Below are 7,751 nucleotides of genomic sequence, written 5' to 3' on the forward strand. Positions count from 1 at the left end.
ACCAAGTTACTGTGTATAAAGCATTCACTGATCGCCAGAAACTTCAATAATAAGGCTGATCCGAGGGCAAATATAAAAGACAATGCAGCTCTGTAATCATTAAATGTTGAAAATGCAAGTGGTGTATGAACCTTAAATTAGTATAGATAGAGAGATAGAGAAGCAGCACAATGGCCCAATCAGTGATCTTGTGCCAACAAGGAACATGCTGATGAGGGGGAGAGCAGAATGGCAAAGATGAGCTCATCAGTCTGCTGCTTATCCTTTTACTGTCCAATCACCAGTTTTAGGTGGGGTCCTTTCACTTTCAAGTCATCTTGCAGGAAGGGACAAGGATGATGCACATAATGCCAGCATGTGCCAGGTATCTTGGCATTCCACGGGCTGCCAGAACTGAATTTCCTAATTTCCTGTGTTGTCTGTTGTAAAAGAAGTGTCAGAAAATCACAGATAGCATTAAAAAAAATCTGTCAATGGGTTACGTCTCTTCTGGAAGGATTTGGTGAACATGTGACTCCAAGCCCCCATAGCCCCCATATTTCCCACTCTCCCTGTAGTCCCAATAGTCATAGATTTTTATTTTACTTTTATCTGTAAAATTCTTATAGAAGCAGCTGCTAAGGGGTCAGTTGCATTGGCTCACCCCCAGAACGACATCCCCCAAGAGCCCCCTCCCTGCACACAGTGAGCCAGGTGACTAAAAATGTGTTCCGTAGTCCAGGGGTGGATATAGGGAGGTGCATAGTGTGCCCCTGCCCCAGATCCTCCACAGCCAATAAGAGCCCCCAAGTGAGTTCTGCACAGGGGCCCGGTGTTGGCTACATCCACCACTAGGCAGGGAGGACAACACTGGTCTGGATTTCTGTGCAGGACACAGTGTGTGAAGTGCTCAGTTTATTTACATCAGTAAATAAACTTTTGTAAAATGAAGAACCAGGGAAATGCAATGCAGAGATTTCCTTTTCTTTTTGTTATCTCCCTGATATACAAATCAATGCCAAGTCTACAATCATACTGATGAGCAAAGTACAAATATCTCTGAATCCAAACAATCTCTGTTTTTCAACCACAATAATTACCCCCCCCCCCCCCCCCCCGGAGGATACAGATGACAGGGGAATTAGCAGAGTCTGAATTGTGATTGGCTCCTTTAATACAGAGTAGAAATCACAAATTCATCTCTCTGATATCTCCAATAATAATGTAAAGTCTGTTCCTTGACATTCTGTAATCTCCAATTCCTGCCAGTATGGAGAAGCCTTTCATCTCCCTCTGCTGAGCTGCGTCCATCTCATTTTATTCTGCTTGTTCAGCTAAGAATTTCAATGATGTGTTAGGGTTTGGTGGCCGGCGGCTTTGGGCTTTTGTTGAATTCCTATTCTTGTATTCAAAATCAGTTTGAAATTTTCGGGACGTAATTTACATTGCATTGATAGGTACGTTTGACCTGCAGCTGACATCTTTATGACCTTCATTTGACCTCTTTCAACTTGTTTCAAGCTGCTATTGTATTCTCATTGTCTTGTATGAGGGGGGAAGCAGTTCTAATACAAACAAAACTCATAAACATGTATCTCATCCTGCCAGTCTATGGACAGACTATTTTCCTTAACATGCCATTATGCAGATTTAAAACAAGCCATCATTGACCTCTCTAGCTCCTTGTACTGTAAATAGATTTAGTTCTTAAATATGAGAACCAAGATTCTGAAGTCAGTTTCAGTCAATTTCTAACAGTTTAGAAACATCTGCTGTGTGCGGCCGTTATTCGCTCTCTTAGAATACAGCTAAGATTTCTGTTGATACCTTTAAAGATGAATTTCTCCACATTGCCCACAGCTACCCAGGTGAATGAGGACTCTACTATAATAATAATAATATACTAATTTTATATAGTGTTATTTAATTTCATTGTGTTAGTGTACTGCCCTGGTCTGGCACCAGTGCCCACCAGACCCCAGTCCCCCAATCCAATGCCGCACTCTTCACCTATAGCAAGCCCCCGCTCAGCCTTGGGAGGGTAGTTACACTGTCCCAGGACACAGTTGCCCCCAGGACTTGTGTGTACAGGGGATGGCGTCTGGGGAAGGACTGACAAAGGACTGATTGTATGCTGCCCGTAACCCCGATTCTGCTTTGTCTTTCTCTTGGATACCTTGCCTGGTGGGTTGATTACCTGTGTATGACCTCTGGCTCTGTATTCTGGAATTATCTCTGCTGGAATTCTTTGAATAGCATTATCTGTGGACTCCTGGTCCTCTGTCAGTCCTTCCCCTGACTCCATCCCTTGTACACAGAAGTCTTGGGGGCAACTGTGTGCTGGGGCGGCACAACCACCCTCCCGAAGAACAACGGGGCCTTGCTTTAGGTGAAGAGTTCAGCTTCCCCCTGTGATATCTGGTGTGCACTGGTGCTGGACCAAGGCCTCACACTTTCCTCCTAAAAAGTGTTTTCTTCCCAGGAGACCTCTGAACCACAACCCTGCAGTGTTACTAATAGTTTATTGTTCCTGAGAACCTATCAATATTCTGATTCCCCCTTTCATCTAAAATATCCACCACTCCAGCCCGTCCTCCGTTCCCATGTCATCTGAGGCTGTGGCACGGAGCTGGGGGAACCTTTAAACTTTTTATTGCATTTGCTTCAAAAACATTTATGCTTGGCCGGAGGCCAGACCAATTATTACTGCTGGAGTGCGGTGGCTGTTTTTCCATTGCTAATAGCTTCTATCCATTCCAATGCAGGGAATTCCTTGGTGGTATTATCAGTGTGCGAGTGATTAATGCATTCCCTTTCGTGGACCGGATAACTGGCAATTATGACAGAAAAAAAACCTGCAATGATTCATAGCTTTCCCCACAAATCAAATCACTGCATCTATGTAACATCCGGCATATCATTACAAATGATGGTTTGCTTCTTTATACATTAAACTTTGTCAATGATTATTAAAGTGGACCTGTCATCGGCAGAGTTGGGAAAACTGGAGAGGAAACTCCAATTGCTCTTCTATTGCATTTTGCTATTTTTTTCAATACATGTTTTCTCTCTGGTTATCTTTAACTCTGCTGACATCAGAAGGTTCCATATCTGCTTTGTTCTTTTCTTGTCAAGTTTATTGTTGCTTGGTATTCTATTGCAAAAAGTAATAAAACAATGTATTTTTGTTCCATTTTGTGGCTTCCTATACTACACTCTGGGTAGGCCATAACCCATGCTCCCATCTCCGACTACAGCCTAGCAACCTTACATGGAATGCACCAATACCTGCAAACAGCTCCAAAACCTGGAAAAACATGCCATTGCCCTACTCCTCTACCACACATGGGTCACATGAAGGGTCTTTACATTTCCAGGAAGCATTGGCCTCTGGAGAAGGAACAGGGAAGTTTCTGCATCCCTTGTAGGGGAATACATAATCATCTGCTCTAAAGACCGCGCTGTCCATTCATGTGACTTTTTGGGTTGCCCGGTGCACTTTAACCCAGAATAAACCAATACATTGGTTACATTGACTGGCTAATTTCTGATTGGTTGTTGTGCCAATTACATATTTCACTCATTTGCACAAACCTATACATTCTTGTGCCCATATATCATAAATTCCCCCAATCAGTGGCTTCTGAAAACTTTTTGTGTTTTGTTTTCTTCCCATTATAAATCAACAGTAAATAAATGTATCATTGCTGATATTTTATTAGAGAGACAGAACATCTGTTCCAATTCTAGCTGCACAGGCACCATAAGTTTTTATGAGTGACAAAATAATTAGCAACAGAAAATTGTTCAGTAAGATCATAAAATCACTGGAGAAGCCACAGATCTGCTTATCCCCGTCGTCCGTGAAGCTGAATGGACTCCCTTAGTGCATGCTGAGAAGATGCTGATGGGATCCCAGTAACAGAGTGAAATTTCCTGCCCCTAAATGGGATGATTTTTGGTGTAATAAATGGAGCAAAATGGAGTTGTATTTTTTTTAGATTTGTAAAGCAAATATATCATACAAAAGTTTAGGGGGTTCACCACAACTGTGTTGGGTTTTGTTGGAAAGGAATGGTGGTCGATGTGAATGAACCCTTTCCATGATAAACTTATTTTACAGATATGGATGGGAATTTGAAATAATTCATAAGAATTTGATTTTCTGCTTTTCACAGTGCAACCACCATAGACTGGCACAGAGCTGAAGGACTGCCATGCCGGCACATGTGTTACCCATCGCCAGTAACATATTGCCTTTCATCATACATATATATAAAATGTTCCAGATCACTGCATGTACTCCTATTCTTGCAGTTCTTCCACATTTTGTTTAGCTGTTGGCAGAATATCATACTGAATATCTACAGTTCATCCAATAGCGAGCAAAAATAGTTTTGGAAATTGTCACAAACCAATAGGAAAGGTGAAATGAAGGTGTATTTTGGTAGTTTGCAAAGGGCTTTATATAACACCTGAGGTTTACAGAAGCTTTTCATTTTAACAAGTGGAACTGTCAATAAAAAAAACTCCCAACTTTACTTCCAACCCGCCCCTGATCTCTCAACACCTCTTCTTGAGTTGCTCCTTCCCAGTATCCTACTTTGTACTGGCAACAGAAGAGATAATAATCTGCCTGGGGAAACTTTGGGATTACGGCAGTCCGAGGGGAAAAATGTCACCCCCTTACATCTCCATTAGAAGAAGGGAGCGGTGTTCTGTAGTAAAAGAGAGATCTTCCATGACTTCTCTCCAACTGTCTGGTTAACCATTTATAAATCTCTCCATGCACTTAAATTCCTGATGGGAGCTTTTTTGTTCAATAAGACTGGGGTCACTGGGTAGCTAAAATAAAGCATGCCTGTGTTATACCGGAGTCATGCAAAAAGGAGTTATTGCTGCCCGCCTGCCACTCTTTATCCTCTTTTGGCCCAATGGAAGATGTTCAATAATTCCATTTTTTACTCCTAAATGTTGGTCCTTGCTTCTACAGGTGCCATTCTTTTGGGGTTCTTTTATTAATGAAGGTGTGCACATAGCAAAGTTAATTAGCTTCATGCAAAGGATATTTCACTTAGTAAATTAGATTAGGCTCTGTTGGTTTCAGCCATACAATCATGTGCAAGATACAGTTTTTTTGCAACAATTTCTTGCACATGATTGGGCATTCACTTGGGTAAATGAATTTTTCCCTGCAAGAAGATTATTTTGGTATTCCTGTGCCACCATTATGGTTTGTGCACCATGCACAGCTGACACCTGGCAATAAGGTCTTGTGCATGCACACAAAAATCATGAATCATAGCAATGGGACTGACCGTGATATTGGACAATGATGATGGTAATAGGCTGTGCTAGGAAATTGTGCTCTGAAGAAGTCAGATTTGCTAGCAAGTTGAAATGCACATTGCAGATCAATAAAACATGGTTAAGGAAAGGAAAAAGCTGTAAAGTAAGCAGTATACCAATTGTATCTGCATTTTGTTTTTAGTTAAGGATCTCCTAACCCCCCCCCCCCAAAAAAAAAAAACATTTAATTTGAAATTTGCTGTCAGATGGTCAAATCTCTCCACAATTTCTCATTTCAGTTCCTATTAAAATAATGACTCGTTGTGCCAGCTAGTGGACAATCTCAAAAGGGCACAGCTTTCTATTGTATAAATGAAAATTAGGAACAAATCTAGAACGAATTGACAGGGAAGAATTTAAAATAGAGCCCAAAGTAATATTTTATAGCATGCTTGCCTAAGTTGGAGTTTTAATGGAAGACGTCTCTGATGATTTCTGGGTAATATTGTAAAACGTTTCCATTGTGTCTGTCAATTCTGCAAGTTTTGTAAAGTTCAGTCTTTGTTGAGGACTACTTTTTTGAGCCTATTGGAATTCTGATGGACATTCTGCACTGACTTACTCTCAATGTCTAATGGGTGTCTCATTCTTTTATTGAGCCAAGTGTACATAGCACTCCGAATTCAGACTGATCCAATAACGTCTGCAAAGACATCTTTAATTGCTTCCCCGCAATGTCTGCCCCGGCTCTGACAAGATTTATCGCATGCTGTTTTGAACAGGCAACGCCGCTGAGATTTCAGAAAATCCTTCCAGGATGATATTGCTTTGTTTTACATTTTTAAAATAAATGCATCTAAGACATAAAACAAACGTTCTGTCTGTTTGTAAGTGGTGATTGAAACTTCTGTATGTACACTGGGAAGGTGTTGAAATTCTAAAACTTTGATCTAAAAAGTAAGAAAAAGTAAACTACTAATAACTGATAACATCATAGCAAACATAGACATCAATGCACTTTTCATGCATTAAGTTTATACTTCAGCCTAAAGGTGGAATAAAAAATGACTTAACGTATATACTTGAGTATGAACCAAGATTTATTGATCTGAAAATACCATTAGATTCAGAATCTCTGCTTATATTTGGATCACACCACAGCATGCCACTGCATCCTGATGTAAAGTGTATAACAAACTCTTGCCAGACATTATTAGAGTTTGTTACACACGTTACACAAAGACACAGTGCCATCCACTGGTAGTCAACAATATTTCACAAAAGATCATTTCAGTGTAAATGACTTATTAAAACCAACTCAAAAATATAAAATAGCCAGTCCCCTAGTCTCCACACTCTTCACATTTAGTAAGCCCCCAATCAGGAGGTTAATTGCACTCCCAGGACTTCTGTGCACAAGGATGGCCACTGACTGACAGAGGACTAGGAGCCCACAGATAATGCAGAACAAAAAATCAGTCCACCAGATGAGGTATCCAAGGGTAGAGACAAATCAGAGTCGGAGGCACAGGCAAAGTTAGGTACAGGCAGCATACAATTACAGGGTCAGCAACAATAAATTCAATGAAAAACACTCCAGCAGCAGGTCGACCCAGCTTAACGCTTCAACAGGCAATTGATGACCGGGAGAAGAAAGGCTATAAAGTTCTACGAGCCAATGGCAGGGCAGAATGGAACCAAGGACTTTTCTGTTCCTAAAATCCCCTTCAGCTGTGCACAGCCTCATTGTATGTGCTGGGGATGCTGAGAAGGTTAATCACAGGCTGCACGGATAGGGAGAAGCAGGAGATACTCTTATTTTCTTGTTCTCCTTGCTTATGAAAGCAAAGCTGCTGGAAAGAAAAATCAGGGTCTGAAACTGTGATGACATACGGCATGGGATCACCAGCCAGATAAGCGTCTCCTAACAATGGCCATTCAACCCCCCCAAGCAGTGTTATTTTGTTTTATGGTCCCAACTTCTATAACTGTTTCCTTTGCTGGACGGCTTTGCCTCAACAAGTGCCTCAACAATTACATAAAATGATATACTGATTACTTTCCTACCAGTATTAGCCCCATAATAGAATATTTCTGCTATAAGAGCCTTTCAAGAGGCCATAGCAATGTCTGACGGATGTGTGGTTGGTGATACAGGCGTTAGATCAGATCAGTCAATTGTTTTTAGTTAATGTAAAGCACTTGCTTATAAATCATGGCCCGCTCCAAAGATTGCTTGGCAGCAAATGTCATATCCTGTGTGGTCAGGATCCAGAAACTGTGTTTTAAAATCAAATTATTTATTTAAACATCTTTGAAATTCATAAATCCAGATACCAGACAGCCTGCAGAGGCAAAACAGAGGCTAACAATTGTTTTCTGTATTCAAAATTCTCCTCTAAATCCCAGGCAAACAGAACAGAATATATAAAAATCTGCAGCACATCTATCTATCTATCTATCTATCTATCTATCTATCTATC

Source organism: Pyxicephalus adspersus, chromosome 7, assembly GCF_032062135.1.
Source record: "Pyxicephalus adspersus chromosome 7, UCB_Pads_2.0, whole genome shotgun sequence".
NCBI classification, from domain to species: Eukaryota; Metazoa; Chordata; class Amphibia; order Anura; family Pyxicephalidae; genus Pyxicephalus; species Pyxicephalus adspersus.